Source organism: Neomonachus schauinslandi, chromosome 12 (assembly GCF_002201575.2).
Source record: "Neomonachus schauinslandi chromosome 12, ASM220157v2, whole genome shotgun sequence".
Lineage (NCBI taxonomy): Eukaryota > Metazoa > Chordata > Mammalia > Carnivora > Phocidae > Neomonachus > Neomonachus schauinslandi.
The window spans coordinates 61,616,937-61,635,873 of NC_058414.1; the positions used below are offsets into that span (position 1 = coordinate 61,616,937).

General features: G+C 38.7%; 1 protein-coding gene across 1 annotated transcript in view; it reads right to left on the reverse strand.

The window, feature by feature from the left end:
• Positions 1-18,937, reverse strand: part of PDE1C (phosphodiesterase 1C) — a 299,837-nt gene that overhangs the window by 242,626 nt on the left and 38,274 nt on the right. The window lies entirely within an intron of this gene.

Here is an 18,937-nt window from a genome sequence, read left to right on the forward strand (position 1 = left end):
GTTGTGACCTACCCTGCTATTAACACAATGGGTTTAGTTATACAGCCTCAGCAAAATAATGCTTTTTTATACTTATATAATCCTTCCTCAACTGCAGCTGGCAAAACTACATTTCAAGTTTTACACACACACACACACACACCTCAAAATTTTCAACTTAAAGGTCTTTTTACATATGTGCAATTTAGGCCCTCAAGAAAGAAAGCACGGATAATTACTGTCCCCTCACATAGAACACATGGGTGGGCCTATGGGATTGTGCAAGGAGAGGAGACAGGCCTGGGTAGCATCCTTATAATATGTGAGTGGAAGACCCAGCCTGAAAAGATGTCCTTAAACACTGCAAAAATTAGTAGAAAGGCAAGATACACAAGTACTTTGCTGAGATTTTGGAAAACAAAATGAGGAAAATTCACATGCAAAAGGCCGCAAGAGACAGTTTAAAAACATTTAAAACCTATATGGTCAATGACACAAAAACTTCTGATATAATCTGACTCAAAAGATCACACCTTAACAGCAATGGTTTGTGAAAAAGTGACATCGTTATAATGCCTACAGATCTGGTTTATTTAGGAGCAAAAACCTTCAAGAATTTTCATTTTACTATATCTTTAAGAAATATATCAAAGTTTTTTTTTAAACTCCAAGATTAGAAAGTACTCTTTTATTCCTAGCACGTATTTTCCCAGTTCACAGAAAGAGACAGGGTCTGCAGTTATGCAAAGAAATCTCAATTACAAGTATGCTGCTAAAATCCTAGCTTTCAAGGTGTGTATACTTAGAACTTGCAGAGGTAAAGCAGATATTACTGAGCAAATGACCAAAATGAGGAATCAAATATTTAACTGACAGTATAAATGGTGACCCTCTAGTTTGTACATGTTTACAAATGTAATAACACTTACAGTAATAATGGTCTCCAATATGTACAGGCACTGGGGTTTATCTCTACCTGGGTAAGGTTTCAACTAGGCTTAAAGTCAATAAAGTTCTTTACCTCCTTTTCTCTCCTGAGCAATGTGTTATAGCAAAGCCCTACATGCAGCCTGAGACCTGGGTTTGAATCTGTAAAGCAATTTCCTAGCTCTTTGATCTAGGGCAGCTTACTTAACCTCACTTAGTCTCAGTTTCCTCTTATGCAAAACATGCACAAAACTAGTATATTTTATTGTAAGGATTAAATGAGATAAAGCTTATAAAGTGTTCAGCACAGTGTCTTGCAAAAGAAAGTACTTAGTATTAGCTTCTAATTAAGGCAGGTACATTTCTAGTCCTCTAAAAAAGAATAAATCAGACATGGAGCTGGAATCAAAATTAGAAATGTATTTCATACATACGGAAAAAATGGATTAAAAATGGCGGGGGGAATCCATTTTCTAAACCAACTGTGTGAAAGCAGCCTCGTGGCCATACCATCTTAACAAACCAGATTAGGAGACCAGAAATTGTTCCACTGCTTGAGGAATAACCAGCTCACTCAGGCAGAAAATCCCAAATCTCCATGTTGTTTTGAGATGGCACTTGAATGAAGTTCATGATTGGATAGTCTGTGATTTTTCTAAACAACGTTTCTGTAAAAGTCCACACTATCTCATACAAACCAGTTGTTTGAGTTTTAAGATATCACGTCTAAATGCTAGGAGCAAATTTAAATGTCTACAAACTATGCAGAGGAAAATATTGCTGAAAACCATACAATTTAGAGGTGACCCCACTTCTCCATTCCAGCCTGTCTCACCACTAACATTTTTAATGCCAAATGGTTAAACTGATGCTTTATTTCTCTGTAAGCTAAAGGAATACAGATAACCAATGTTTAAGATAAAACAAGCCAGGGAAATATAAAGGAAAATTATTTTTTATTCTTATATCCTCCCTCAGTACATGGAAGCCAGGTACTGGCAACAATATTTTGACCTTTTTTTTTTTAAAGATTTTTTTATTTTTATTTATTTGACAGAGAGACAAGTGAGAGGAGGAACACAAGCAGGGGGAGTGGGAGAGGGAGAAGCAGGCTTCCCGCGGAGCAGGGAGCCCGATGCAGGGCTCGATCCCAGGACCCTGGGATCATGACCTGAGAGAAGGCAGATGCTTAACAACTGAGCCACCCAGGCGCCCCTTGACCTCTTGTTTTTAAAAAACAAAGATGCCATAAAGGAAAAGGCTGATATATGTTATGCTAATAGATTTTGCTACTGAAAAATTTAATTTTCTACACATCAAAAGAAATCATAAGAAAAAATTTTAAAAGCAATGATAAACTAGAGGGAAAGCAAAAATAAAAGACATAGGATTCATACTTTTTAGCTTATAAACAGTTCCTAGATGGAAATATGGACAAAATACAAATAGCTAATTTACAAAAGAAAAATTATAATCATTGTTGATACATGTTCAATCTGGTAATCAAAAAGATGGACACTAAAGCAATGTAGGATCAGAGTCACCTATCAGATATAAAATATAAAATACCAGTGGTAAGCATATAGGAATTTCCTAGAGAATAATTTTTCAATATGTATTAAAAGCTTTATAGATTTTTCATACTCCTTAAATTCCCACTAAAGGGATTTTTCCTAATCCTAGGGAAAAAACTGGAAGAGTACATAAAAGAATCCATGCGTCAGAACAGTGCCTATAAAATGAAAAATTAAAACAACTTAAATGTCCAACAATAGTGGACTGGTTAAATCAATAACAGTACAAACATATGGAAGAATATTATGCAGACATTAAGAATGATGCTTTAGAAGCAGATTCATGGACAAGAAAAGTCATTAATATATCAACAAAGTGCAGACACCTGGGTGGCTCAGTCGGTTAAGCGTCTGCCTTCAGCTCAGGTCATGATCCCGGGGTCCTGGAATCGAGTCCCGCATTGGGCTCCTTGCTCAGGTGGGAGCCTGCTTCTCCCTCTGCCTGCCGCTCCCCCTGCTTGTGCTTGCTCGCTTTCTCTCAGTGCCTCTCTCTCTGACAAATAAATAAATAAAATCTTTAAAAATATATATATATCAATAAAACTATTTCAAGAATGTATATGTAGTCTAATCCCATTGTTATAACATCCTTTTGCAGTGAACAAAATTTGGAAGACTGTGTATATGAAAATGCTGACAGTAGTTCTCTGAAAAGTAAAATTTTGACTGTTTTAAATTTTTATGTTTCCTGTGAACAAGACACAGTCAGACATAGCATAATGGTTAAGAACAGAGGCTACAGAGTCAGCTTGACTGAGTTCAAATCATGGCTCCAACACTTACCAACTGTGTGTCCTTTTTCAAATTATTTAACCTTTCCATGCCTCTGCTTCCTTTCTGTAAAATGGGGATAATAAGTGCCTATCTCACAGAGTTACTGTGAGTACTAAATGGTAGCTCTCCTAAAATAGTTCATGACACCTAGTAAAGACTCAGTAATGCTAATTACTGTTATTATTATTATTATCATTTTTTACTTGTGTTCTTATATGGTAAGTAAAAATAATAATGCTGAAAACAATTAAGACAAAAATACCTTGACAGTGAGAAGGGTGCCAAGAAAATTCAATGAGAAGATAAGTCTTCTCAACAAATGGTTCTGAGACAACTGGATATCTGCACATAGAAGAATGAAGGAGGAGTGCTACCTTACATCATACACAAAAATTCAAAAGGGATCACAGATCTAATTGTAAGGGCTAAAATTATAAAACGTTTAGAAAAAAACATAAGAGTAAATCTTGTAAAGTTGGATTAGACAATATTTTCTTAAATATGACACCAAAAATATAAGTGACAAAAGAAAAAACTGATAAATAGGACTACATCAAAATTAAAAGCCTTTGTGCTTCAGAGAATACCATCAAAAAAGCAAAGGACAACATCCACAATGGGAAAAAATATTTCCAAATCATATATTTGATAAGAGACTAGTATCTAGAACGTACCAAGAACCCTTAAAACTTAAAAATCAAAAAAGACAAATAACCCAATTAAAAACGGCCAAAAGATCTGAATAGACATATCTCCAAAGAAAATATACAAATGGCCAATAGGAACATGAAAAGATGCTCAGTATCTTTATCCATTAAGAAATGCAAATCAAAACCACAATGAGCTACTACTTCACATCCACTAGGATGGCAACAATCCAAAAGACAGATAATAACAAATGCTGCTGATGATGTAGAGAAATTGAAACCCCTGTTCACTGCTGGTGAAAATTTAATATGGGACAGCTGCTTTGGAAAACTATTAAGCAATCCTCAAAATGTTAAGCACAGAGTTACCACATTACTCAGCAATTCCACACCTAGGTATACAATCAACAGAAATGAAAACACTAAAAATATGTCCACACAAAAACTTCCATAGGGATGTTCAGAGCAGCATAAATCATAACAGCCAAAATGTGGAAACAACCCAAAGGTCAATAAACCAATGAACAGAGTCTAGTATATTCATGAAATGAAATATTATTTGGCAATAAAATGGGGTAAAATATTAATACATGCTACAACATGGATGAATCTCAAAAACATCATGCTAAGTGAAAGAAGCCAAACACAAAAGACCACATATTGTATTATTTTATTTATATGAAATGTCTGGAATAGGCAAATATATGGAGGCAGAAAGTAGATTAGTGATTGCCTAGAGCTGAGGGAGAATGGGAGGTAAGAATAAGGAATGAATACAAATGGGTATTGGGTTTCCCTTTCAATTGATAAAAATGCTCTAAACTTAAATTTTGGTCATGGTCACACAATTCCGAATATATGAAATATATTGACTGTACACTTTAAATAGGCAAATATTTTGGTATTGAACTACATCTCAATGAAGATATTTAAATTTTTTTTTCTAATTCCCTGACAACTCTGAGCTTCACTTCCTAAGAATGTCCTTGGAAGAGCCAGCAGTTTATAAGAGAAGCAAAAAAAAAAAAACATAGTTTAAAAAGATCTCCTACCGAACTGTTAAGGCTCCAGAAACTTCCTTTTCATATTCACCCACAGCTGACTCCTCCCCCATGACTCACCCCTTAAATCTTTATTGAGCACCTGTGCTAAGCCAGGCATAGCACTAGGGAATGGGACACAAAGGTGATCAAACCCTAATCAAGTTTACAATTGAGTGGAGGGGCACCACAAGTCACATTAATGCAAGACAGGCAAAGTATAAGGTACTTGGCAGCACGTGGCAGGCTGGCAAAAGGAAGCATCATGGAAGCAGTGATGTAAACATAGAGAACTGGAGGCTGAATCAGAGGTAGCAAGCAAAAGTGCTGGAGAAAGAAGGAATCGATTTGGGCAGAAGGAATAGGTGCAAGGTCTGGAGGCTCACACATTGTCTGGGGAAGTGAAGTACATGCAATATGGTCGAGAAGACAGTGTGCACTACGGTGGTAAAAGGCAAATAGGGTTCTTCATGGAAGGCCACGTGTACCATGTTAGGGAGTTCAGATATTAATTTGAGAACAATGCAGAACCATTAAACAGAAAACTTACATGATAACACTGGTGGTTGGTGTTTTAGAAAGATTACTCTGGCTTCGGGATAGCTACACATGATCCAAAGGAAATATGATAAGAAGCAAATATCTGAATTTGGAGGCCACCAGGTAAGAAATGGCAGCCCAGACTGTGCTACTGATGGTTTGGGCAGAGAAAGGCAGCTGGATCCAAAAGGTATTTCACAAATTGATGGAACACAATGTTGTATATGGGACAGAGAAATCAGAGGAAGGAAGGACAACCCCAGGCTGTGGCTTTGGTAACTGGATGGATGATGACACCATTTACCAAAATAGAAAGCATGCAAAAGCAGCAAATTTGGAATGGAAGATATTAAACATATTCCATTTGGACTTCCTAAATTGAGGTGACAATGAGACTTCTAAGTGAAGACAAAGGTTGCATATATAGGTCTGAAGGTCAGGGAAGAGAACTGGAGGAGGGATATGGATTTGGGAATCGTGATTCTGAAGAGACTAGATGAAGATCTGGGAGAAGCTGAGTTGTCAGGAAAGAGAATGAAGACGGCTTGGGGAAGACCCCAGGGCCCACTGACTCCAGGGCCTTGGGAGCCCCAGTCCATGCTCCTTCAGCATCCAAGGGCCTCTCTTCTGACCTCAGGAGTCAGCTTGGTCAGCACAGGCACTTAGGGTCTGACCACTGAAGAACCTGGTCTTCTTTCCTCAGCCCCCAGACATCCTAGCCCCTTTGTGCACCTTCAGTGAGCTTTTATCCCAAGAATGTCAAGGGAAGGCTACATGCCAAGCACTACCCTGGGTGCTACGGTATAAAGACACCAACAAATCCCCTGCCCTGACAAAGCCTAATGGGGCAGGGGACAAAAAGAACACAGGTGACCTCAGGACACCACAGCAAGTGGTTCCAGTAAGGCCACGCCCCCAGGGAGAGACACTTCTACTCAGGAAGTATGGGCAGGCCCTAGCAGATAGTGTTTCCAGCATGTGAGTTTTAAAGGAAGAGGAGAAAACCAAAAACACAGAAGTGAAACAGGCCCAGGAACATTTGTGGGTTGCAAGTACTTCAGAATGGCTGTAGCTCAATGTGCAAATGAAGAAATCCTTTTATCTCAAGAGAGGGGACATCATTGAAGTATATTCAGTTGGAGAGGGTTTGATGAGGTTTGTGGTTTCTAAAAGGAAGCAGTAAAAAGAAAATTCTAATCCATGAGCCAGATCCCAGGTCCCACTCAACAGGGTGCTTTTCCAAAGTGCAATACAAGTGTTAGTTTATAATTACTTTGCTATCTGCTCATATACTAATAGCGAACACTGGTAATGGGAGGAGCGGTTCTATGCGGGCCAGCAGGACCAACAGCTCCCAGGTTGTCTATCTCCCAACACACTTACACTGTCTGAATCTCTTTAGTACATCTGAAACGTTAACAGAAGGTAAATTATTTTCTTTCCTGAGAGAGGGGTATGTAAATGGAGTCTTCTTGAATGGCAGCAGATTGATTAGGACCCATTTCACTCCCAGATCCCTGATTCTCGATGAATTTAAGAAAAACCGTGTTCCTAAGTTTTATTGACAGAATGTAATTTAATTTTATAAATTCTAAATTTGTTTTTCTGAAATAGTAAGCACATAAAATGATACAAGGACTTCCAAAATACCAAAATTTTAATAGGTCCGTTGCTCAAAATTGGGCACTTACGCCAAATCCCATAGACCTGAAGCAGAGAAATTTGCAAATACTTTAAAATCAAGATGGGGGGGATCCCCACAGATTCCTGGTTTTACAAAGTAAAGACATTCAGTGTAAAATTGCAGTTATATTCTCTGAAAAGCACATGAGAGCCTCAAATCCTGGCAATCTGTACAAGGATAAAGTGTATTCAAACAAGGCCCCAAAGAGTTCAGTCTGCATCAGACAAATTCCACACAAATCTAGAATTTTGCTCTGGGGAGCACATCAAAATCTTCCTGACAAAGTACAGATCATATACTGTGTGTTTTCATCAAGACCACCAATAGCATAAACTTCAAAACCATGTTTTGCCCTGCAGCCATTCCCATACCCTCAGTCCGGTTAAGCCATTATGGCCGTGACACGGGTGGGGCAATCATAGCCTCTGCTGCCAAATGCTCTGCTCCGCTTAGAAACCAGCTACATACGGGAGGAAAACCTGAAACTAACATCTGAGGACAATATGTAAGAGAATTTTAGAAACAACTCCTCAATACATTCTTCTAAACTCTTCCCTAATTTGCATTCTGATCAATTTTATGGGTGCTATTACTCTTGATTTAATCCCAAATGAAGCCCGTCATTAAAGGCCGCCCTGACTCTCTACTCTCTAGGCCCATGTCCTTGATATTCCCATATTCATACTTCCATAAGCCTTCCTCACACTGCATTGAAGGAAGGTTTCTTAGAGATTCTGTTGTTTGGAAATGGACTTCTTCCAGCTCCTTACATTCTTCACTTAAAATCCAAGGCATTGAACTTCTGACAGCTTTGTAGACTTTGGCCTACAAATCCCTATTGCACTGACTTCTCTCTAAACAAATTATGTTCAGCAGAAGTTCCCAGCTTTGAGTGCGTTCTTTCCACAATAATTTTTTTGCGGGGAGGGAAGAAAGGCAGACAAGAGTTAGAGGATGGTGGGCGCCTGGGTGGCTCAGTTGGTTAAGCCGTTGCCTTCGGCTCAGGTCATGATCCCAGGGTCCTGGGATCGAGTCCCACATCGGGCTCCCTGCTCTTCAGGGAGCCTGCTTCTCCCTCTGCCTGCTGCACCCCCTGCTTGTGCTTGCCTCTCCCTCTCCCTTTCTCACTCTCTCTCCTCCCCCCCATGTCAAGTAAATAAATAAAATCTTTAAAAAAGAGAGAGACAGAGGATGGCATAAGGAAAACACATCTTACCGTGTACCGACACAATTCCTGTTTACCGTTTATCAGGCGCCTTAGCCACGAGACAAGATACAAACTAGATCGCACACAGGTAAGTGATAAGCAAACCAAATACTTATTCTGTACTTCCACGTGTCTTTTTTATATTTTCAGAGCTTCCATAATGCTTGGCTGGAACATTTTATGCACCAATAAAAGTTATTTTAGCACATGATTTGAATTCCAGTCATGTCTTATTTGACATTTTCAGTTTATATCATCAGCTGACATCCACTTGATGTCTACCAACAAAACTTAGGAACATAATAATTTTTCTTAAATTCACAGAATCCTGGATGTAGGAGTGAAATGGGTCCTATTCAGTCTACTGCCATTAAGGAAGACTGTATTACACACTTCTCTCTCAGGAAAAAAATAGCTTACATTCCTTTAAAATTTCTGAAGAGGAAAATTCAATACATTTTCTCTTAGGATGTCTCTAGTCTCCCTAATAATCAGAGAAATCTTTTTTTCATTCCTAATGTTTAACTTAAATATATAATCAAGCTACCCCCGGGGCCTAATATGTGTTTTTATACTCTCTATCCAAAGCCCTTATCATAGTGTCTGACACAGAGCAGGTGGTCAGCAAATATTTAATGAATACCTATAAGAGAGAAAGAAAAAAATATGAACACTGAGAGAGAGGGAAGAAAAGGTAGAAGAAAGAGCCAGAGGGAGGAAGGAAGAAAGGAAAGGGAGAGGAAGAGAGAACAAATAAATACTAAGAAGGATCAAAGATGAATTCAGCACTCAAGAAATTAACAACAGAGTAGCAAAGATGTGACTAGCACATAATAACCATAATTAAAAGGAGAAAATATTAAAGGGCCACAGATAAAATGTTGAGGAAAACCAGAAGAAAGCTATATAATTTCTAGCTAGGAAAAGTCAGGAGCAAATCAATAGACGAGATATTTGAAGTGGGCCTTGAAGAACAGGTAGAATTCAGTCAAGTGATCAAAAGGGGCAAATGTAATTCCAAGAAGTCCTGAATGTGAGAGATCATGGGTTATGGGAAATAAAGTGGTTTAAGGGGAGCATGCAATATGGGATGGGGCCCCTTCAGGAGCCGGGCATACAGCAGAAGTATTAGTAATGATTTAAGAGATCATTTAAGTGAATAAGTAAATGAATAAATGAACAAATGAATAAGTAAACAAGTGAATTAGCTTAGGCCTGGCACTTAAAAGATAAAACAAGAATATGAATATGGTTTCTACTATCCATCCGCTGATGTCAATTGCAAATTATATCTTTATTTGCAATTGTAAAGAATATTGTTGGAAAGCCTTCTTCCATTAAATTGGATCTACTTGAAAAAAAATGAATGACAAAATTTTATGTATTTCATAGTGTTTGCATGTCATTTTATTTTAATCCCAAGGATATGGGAAATCAATATGAAATAGATTCTTATTTTCCTATTACCAAAACTAATCCAGTGTGTTTGCTTTTCTTGCCTTCCTTTTTATTTCTGATATTTTTTTAACATTGAAAAGCAAGCCAAAAAAGGCTTTGTTCCTACGCTTGCTCTTGCCTATTTACTCCCCACCATCTAATACATATATACATTAAAGACTGGCCAACCAATTTTTCAATAAAATACTTTCCTGCTGGCTTTTGTGGCTGAGTTATCTATTTAAAAAAAAAAAAACTAAAAAATAGAACATACTGCCATACAACCGGTCCCGGCAGAAACGTTAACTCTAGAATAAGATGGATAAAACAAAATCAGTAATAAAAGCCAGTGGGATTAGTGAAAGCCTCAACATACGGCTTACAATGGTTGAAATCTCTTCTGACCCATGATGTTTATGAAAGATTCTATTTGCTGAAAAACAATTTAACCACGATTATTAAGCCATCAAACTTCCCACACAACATGATGGGTTTTTTCATGCGTAAGCTCAAATGAACTTTTAAACATACATTAAACCTAACCTCTTTTTCATGCAGGCACTTGCACACAAATGTTCATAACAGCCTTATTTGTAACAACCCCAAACTGAAAACTAACCAAACTATCTTTCAATAAGTGAATTGTCAAACAAACTGTGGTATATCCATACCATGAACTACTACTCAGCAATCAAAAGGAATGAAGTATTGATATGCACAACTTGGATGAACCTTGAGGAAATTATGCTGAGTGAAGGAACAGCCAGTCTTCAAAGGATACATACTGTATGATTCTACTTATGTAACACCCATGAAATAACAAAAGTATAGAGATGAAGAACAGATCAGGAGTTTCCCAGGGATTAGAGATGGAGGAGAGGGGATGGGTATGACTACAAAGGAATAACGTGAAAGTGTCTCATGGTAATGATATAGTAGAGTCTTTTGATTGTGAGGCTCATGACACAAAGCTACATGTGACAAAACTGCATAGAGCTCCACACACATGCAAATGAGTTTATGCATAACCGATAAAATCTGAATAAACTCTATGGATTGTACTAATGTTAACTTCTTGGTTTGGAGATCATACTGTAGTCACATAAGATGTTACCACTAGGAGAGACTAGATGATGGATACACAGGTCTTCCCTGCACATTTCTCTGTAAACTCCTATGAATCTATCATTATTTAAACATTAAAAGTTCTTAAAATATATGATCAATGTATATCAGTACATGTCAGGAGGTTTATCTCTACTGAGATATCAATACTGAGTACAGAATAAGCTACAAAATATATCCCTTTTTGAAGACAATATGGGTGAGAGAAGGGAGGAAGATGTCTCTAGATCGAAAATTCATGAGAGCTGCCTGGGTAGCTCAGTCAGTTAAGCATCCGACTTTGGCTCAGGTCATAAACTCAGCGTCCTGGGATCAAGCCCTCCATTCAGCTCCCTGCTCAGCGGGGGTCTGCTTCTCCCTCTGCCTCTCCCCTGGTTGTGTTCTCTCTCTCTCTCTCAAATAAATATATAAAATCTTTTTAAAATTTTTTAAAAATTGATGAACACTTGATTTGGGGAACAAGTTACAAAATTGTCTTAAGCTTTCAATATAGCTTTATACAGTGGGGACATATACACCAATTTAATAAGGTAGTTTTGCAAAATAAAGAAGCATATATGGTATTTAGTAAGAGCCTGGGACTCAAGAAATACAGTGGACCCTTGAACAACATGAGTTTGAACTGCACAGGTCCACTTACACACGGATTTTTTTTATAAATACAGTAAAATTCTATAAATGTATTTTCCCTTCCTTACGATTTTCTTAATAACATTTTCTTTTCTCTAGCTTACTTTATTGTAAGAATATAGTGTATAATACATAAAACATACAAATATGTATTAATTGATTATGTTATCAGTAAGGTTTCCAGTCAACAGTAGGCTATTAATAGTAAAGTTTTTAGGGAGTCGAAAGTTATATGCAGATTTTCAACTCCATGGGATGAGTCAGTGCCCCTAACCTCCATATTGCTCAGGGGTCAAGTGTATTAATTTTTTTTCCAATGAGCAAAAAGAAAAAAAATTCTCTATCCTTTTATTCTTCTTTCCATACTCTCTTATTGCATGACCTTACTTCTTGAAAAATGATTTCTTCCTCCTTCAACAACCATCAGAGACAGCAAAGATTAAGCATAAAATCAGAGCTCATTTCATCTATGCACATCTGTTTTAAGGAGGCCTAAGTTTAATCACTGAACCACCGAGACACAGTTCTGTAAGCTCTCAGAAGCACAGAATCCCATACACGGTTCAGCCACAGGGCAGAAATGTAGCACTTTAACAAGATCCTCCTCTGAACACTTAATGCTCAAGCTCTCTACCGTGGTCTCCTTCCCAAGGTAATTGCAATTTCACTTCTCTCAGTGAATATAATCCCTCCCTTTTGTTCCTTTTAGGGAATTGTAATGACCTGGACAGATGGCAAACAGACCACTAGAAAAGTGATGTCTTCAAGTACCAGCCTAATGAGGGAATCCATCCAGGAGGTTTAAATGGAACAGTTGAGCAGGCCAAGAACCAGGAAAGCAGGAAATTATCCCAGAATTAGCTGTTAGAAGAGGCAAATATCCCAGAATGCAATGGATCCTCCCTGACCTCAAGGGTCAAAGCAGACAAGGCAGAAAATGGGCAGCATGCTAAGAGTCATCTTCATATAAAGTTACCATCTTTTCAGAAAACTTTTTCCCTTCTCTAAATGTGCCTACCTACTTACATTCATTTGATGCCAGACAACAAAAAGACAGTATAAGAGAGAGGTCATGCACAAGGACAGCCTGAAAGCCAAGGCCAGGGTCCAGGTGCGGGTGGAGAGGAGGTGGAGGTAGGAAACAACAATGGGGGGAATGAGAGTCAGCAGAAACCAATGGGCAATGGGGCATGAAGATGGTAATTAGAAGCATGTATGTATTCACGGCTTGAAGACATCACTGAAACAGCTGCCTGCTACCACTCAGAACATGCGGAGCTGATCCCAGCAGGGCTGACTGAGGCTTCCAAGATAGGGCAGACAAGCAGAAGGCAGAAGGGCAGCGCCAGGGAGAGTGGGAATAGCAGCTCTGGCTGAGCCAATTCTAACAGCGTCAGAAATAAGGCAGAGTCATGAGGTAAGTCTGCCATGGGTGGGATTTCACTACAACAGGGAGAGGACAGTTAAGGTCAATTATTGGCTGATGCAGATTGGCTTGCCCACAATTACTTATCCAGCACCCATGTTATAGATGCAGTTCCCAATCTGTACTTACAGCCAAAGGTCACACAGTCAGGATACAGGCCCCCACTCCACTGCTCTGTTCACAAGGGAGCACATTCTCTTTTTGATCTTAAGGAGGAGGATCAGAATGTCTACCTAGTTGTGTCTTTTCGGGTCAACCAAGTTCTGGCAGCTTTTGTTTCCTTGTAATACCTTCCCGGGAATTTGCTCTGCTAATGAGGCCCCTCCATCTGACAGCTGGTTACACAAGCTGCTCTCGGAGAACAAAAGCTACACGTTGAGGTAACCGATATCCCCCCACATGCGCACAAGCGCTCATTTGTACACACACACACACACACACACTCACACTCCCAATATAATTCAGAAACCATGGTTAGAATGAATCCACACCATATGGAACAAAGTCTGCCTCCATCTCAAACTGAGCATCCCCACTTTTTCCCTTGCCACATGCATAGCCTGTGCTATACTTATGTTCACCCACAGACCAGAGCTGGCCACAGCTTACAGTGTTAGATGAAATGTTGGTGCCCCAGCTGGTCTGCCATCTCCTCTTATCCTTCGATAGCCACCACAGAAGGGACTCACTGTCCATCTCAGAACATCAAGAACATATCTCAGTCCTCTAGAACAGTATTCTGCTGGGACAAGAGAATTCCAACTGAACCACTCACCGATCTGGGCATATTAAAGCAATCATCACCACTATACACCTACTAGAACAGCCAAAATCCAGAACACTGACAACACCAAACGCTGGCAAGGATGTGGAGCAACAGGAACTCTCATCCGTTGCTAATGATAATGCAAGATGGTACAGCCACTTTGGAAGATGCTTTAGAAGTTTCTTATAAAACTAAACATACTCTTATCTTATAACTTGGCAACCATGTTCCTGGGTATTTACCCAAATGAACTGAGAACTTATGTTCACAGAAAAACCTGCACACAGATGTTTATAGCAGCTTTATCCATCATCATTGAAATTTGGAAGCAACAAGATGTCCTTTAGTAGGTAAGTGGAAAAATAAACTGTGGTACATCCAGATGATGGAACATTATTCAGTGCTAAAAGAAGTGAGCTATCAAGTCATGAAAAGACATGGAGGAATCTTAAATGCATTTTACTAAGTGGAAAAAGTCAATCTGAAAAGGCTATACACTTTATGACTCCAACCATATGACACTATGGAAAAGATGACACTATGGAAACAGTAAAAAGATCAGTGGTTGCCAGAGGTTGGGGGAGGGAGGGATGAATAGATGGAACACAGAGGATTTTTAGGACAATGAAATTACTCCATATGATACCATAATGATGGATATCTGTCATAATGCATTGTCCAAACCCACAGAAAGTACAATGCCAAGAATGAACCCTAATATAAACTAGGGACTTCCAGTGATATTTATATGTCAGTGTAGATTCACCAAATTGATGGTGGGGAAGGCTGTAGGTGTGCAGGGGCAGAGACATATGGGAATTCTCTGTACCTTGCACTCAGTTTTCTAATGAAGGTAAAACTAAAAAATAAAGTTATTGATAAAAAAAAATCTTCAGAGACTGACAAAAGCCAAACCAAAAATACTGACATGCAAAATGAGTGGTAGTGTGCTTGTGTGTGTGTGTGTGTGTGTGTGTGTGTGTGTTTGAATAGATACCAAGTTACAACACTCCAAAGAAATGCTGTCTTTACCAATATGGGAAAGGATAAGACTCCAGATATGCCACAAATGAATGTAACTGCCTCAATTTTCTTTTCATAGGCAAAGAAGCCTATCAAAAATGGTAAAGAGGCTAAAGTAAGGAATTTTTATCAATCAAAAATCACAACTCTGAATCTCTATCAAGATGAGTCTCACTGCTTTGAGCTGCATTACAATCTACTGCAGGAAAACTTCAAAAAGAAATTGTTTTTATCTGTTAGGCTAATGTAGTGATTACCATTTCCTCCAATTCTTCACTTTGTGTTTTCAGAGCAGGAAAAATCTGATATAATATGCCTTATACTGAAACCATATTAAAGTCTTCAAAACCAATCAGAAAGAAAGCACAGGCAAGTCCTCTTGGGATTTCGACTTAATCATCTTTAGGGACTAAGGGTAGGATCAGAACTTAAGTATGTCTTTACCAAAAAGGGGAATGCAAAGGCAAAGCTGGCTAGGGACAGCCTTCCTCCTGGTTCCCAGCTATAGCAGTGCTGTCCAATAGAAATTTATTGAGAGTCACAGGTAGCATTTAAAATCTTCTAGTAGCTATATTTTAAAACATAAAGAGGTAAAATTAATATTAACAGTGTATTTATTTATTTAAGGTATCCCAATGTTTATCATTTCAACACACAACAGTGGTTGCCACATTTCAAGGGCTCAATAGCTGCTTGTGACTGGTGGTTGCCATATTGGACAGCACAGATTTTGGACTTTCAGTGTAAATCTAAAAAGTCCCATGCTTCCCCCTTCTCAAATGTTTATTTATTCATTCAAATACACTTATTAAATCTCTTCATATATTTTATTATTCTTGCTATTAGAAGTTCAGCAGAGTAGGGTGGGGTCAGTCCAACTCTTGATTTCGGCTCAGGTCATGATCTCAGGGTCATGAGATCCAGCCCCTCCTTGGCTCAGAGCTCAGCGGAGAGTCTGCTGGAAGATTCTCTCCCTCTGCCCCTCCCCTCACACGCACTCACATTCTCTCTCTCTCCTTCTTCTCTCTGTCTCTCAATCTCTCTCAAATAAATCTTTTTTTAAAAAGTTCAGCAGAGTAAGTAATAAGAGCACTTAAATCACCCCTTCAATCTATGCAAATCAATAAAAAACAAGGTTAAGATCTATGCTAATGTGAAAACCAGCTCAATCTCCGTTTTATTGTTGTTGTTAATTTTATTTCCAGTTCATATCCTTCCCATCCTGTTTGGAAAAGCAAAGAATTTCTCATCCCAAGTTGATCTTTATGATTCAAATTAATGTTGTACATAGTTCTGTTTTAACGATGATCTACAGATTTTATAGAAGCAGAATAAATCAAGAAATAATATGTGCAATGTTATGCAGGGCCTGCAAAAAAAAGTGGAGGGAGGTGAAGTGAGGAGTAGGAGGAGAGGAAAGAAGGAATGGAGGAGAGAAGGCAGCAGGGAAGGGGGCAGATATCACAGCATTTCATAGAAGTAAACTCAAGGAATCAAGAGTATTAGAGCAAGATTTTCACATTTAATGACTTTTACCCAAACAGGTAATGGGACCTAGGTTTAAATAATTGTGTAAATGTTATAAAAGGGATTTTCAAACCAATGAACATTAATTATATGCACCAATACCTCTGAAAGACCAAGAAAGCACAGAGTTTAGCCATCGCAATTGTGCATTTTAAAGACTGTCCCTTAATAAACCCTATAAGGGGCCTTCTTATTTCACTGCAGCATAACTTATCATAGCAAAGAACTGGAAATAACCAAATGCCCATCATTAGGCAAGCAGCCCAATTAACTATGACTTAGCCATATTATTAATTTTGTAAAGAGATAAATTTTTAGGAGCTGACACATAAAAATTTCCAAGATATGGGGGCGTCTGGGTGGCTCAGTCAGTTAAACATCTGACTTTGGGTTTCGGCTCAGGTCATAATCTCAGGGTCATGAGATTGAGCCCGGATCGGGATCTGTGCTCAGTGGGGAGTCTGCTTGAGATTCTCTCCCTCTCCCTATCTCTACCCACAACTTGTGTGCTCTCTCCCTCTCTCTTTTTCTAAAATAAATAAATAAAACCTTAAAAAAATTCCCAAGATATGATTGCTTGAAAAAGCAAGTTGCAGAGAAATACATATTATATAAAATACACACACCCCATACTGATAATAGTTATAATATCTCAGAAGGAACCTGGGATCAGGATAGGTGGAGGGACAGAGGGAGAGTCAAAGGAGACTGAACACTTTAGCCTTCTCAGTAATATTTCAATTTTTTATAGGGCAAATACATTCAAATTTTATTTGTATAGAGAAAAAGAATTTTAAAACAACAAGGCACACTCTCAAATGTGTTTATCCCAAATCAAAATTTAATGTATTGGAACCAACCACACTCACACTTAGGTATTTGTGCTCGCCTAAGAATAAAGCTTCTCCCACCATATCTGTGTAGATATTTGAACATGGGGATGTGTCCCTGAATACAGAGAAGTAGTTCCTTTGAATTGCATATTTTTAAAAATTCACATATCTGCAAATCTTCTCATGTAAACCTGTACACATCAGTATGCTTCTACTTGTGTATGACTCAAGGTCTTGGTGATACTGTGAAATAAACATAAAATGGAGAAATTAACTGGATGCTGAGCTTGATGCAGGATTGCAACTGTGATTCACAGCTCCTCTTTGTCTTTGGCTGACTTTATAATAAACCTGATTAAGAATTTATAAAATAAACACAAACTGCGGTAGATGCTATTGTCATTTGCGAATATAGACCTCTTCTCCCCCATTAGAGGACTTCTCCATCCCACTGATGTTGGACTTGGCCATGAGACCATTCTACCCAAAGGAGTGTGAGTCATGACATATACTCCACTGAAGCAGAAGAGTTAAAGGTGACCAAGTGGTTTGTCTCTCCTGCTTCTGTCCTCACTGTGAGAGGCATAAACCCTATAGCCTTTGAGCCATTTGACAACTCTGTAAGTTGTAGATAACTGATAATAATACAAAATAATTATTTTCTAAAGACATGCAAATACATTCTGTCTGGTGGGGAGGCAGTCAACTTCCCTCCTGCACTGCGGAAAAAGTTCTGCCCTCCATTGGCACATTTCTAATCTATACATGTTGCCTGTTCTTTTGAACTGGTTGTAACATCTTACCCGTTCCTTCATTAATGATGAATTAAATAAAATCTTAAACACATATTCGTTTTATATCTGAATGAGTTATAATTTTACCTTTTTAAAAAAAAAAAAGTATCCTGACAGTGCTTAATATGTGCTAGATAATTTTACTATACATTTAATCCTCCCAACAACCCCATCTTTTACCAATGAGAAAATGAGGCCCAGAAAGATTAAATAATGTGCTTAAAGCCACACACTGATTAATAGCAGAGCTGAAATTCTAACTGAGGTCTAGCTAACACCTTCTCCACAGTGTCTCAAGGGCAACATTTTGAGAAAGGAGTAATTGGTGTGGAACTAGAGTATCAAGAAATCACAGAACATCAAGGTCCAGTTCCTCTGTCATATGAGAGAACTGAGGCACAAAGGCATAAAGATCTCATCCACGTTACAAAGCTTATTTTAGGTAAGGACTAGAAATTGGGGCTCCTGACACCCAGGCTAGTGATCTTGGATTCAAGAAAGAAGTTGAATTTGACCAGAGCCTTGATGGGTAAGTAGAGTCAACAAACTTGGCAGAACACAGGGAACAGAGGCAAGGACACGGTGTATATATTTGGTGTGAAGACCAGGAGAAGGGTCCTATTCTGACCACGAGGGTCCATGGGCATGCACACAGGAGGAGGCGTGGGAATGGGAGGAAGCAGGGCAAGGAGACTCAATCCAGTGTCACAGTGTCTGCAGTGGAGAGCCGAAGCCACAGGTCTGTGATCCAGGAGCAGCACTGCTTGGTGGAGAAATAGCAAGAGGTTGTGAAACAAGTTTTCTACTTTCCCAGAAGTCAAGAGATTAGATGCAGGCTGTCTGACCTTGGGCACAACCCTTCACCATATGAGCTTGCTGCTTCACCTGAGGCTGAACAAGATGACATCTGAGATTCCTTCTAGGGCCAAAGCTACAGCAATGTCAAAGGAGCAGATATTCTCCCTCTTAAATTGATCATGGTAGTGTACTAAGTTCTAATCACG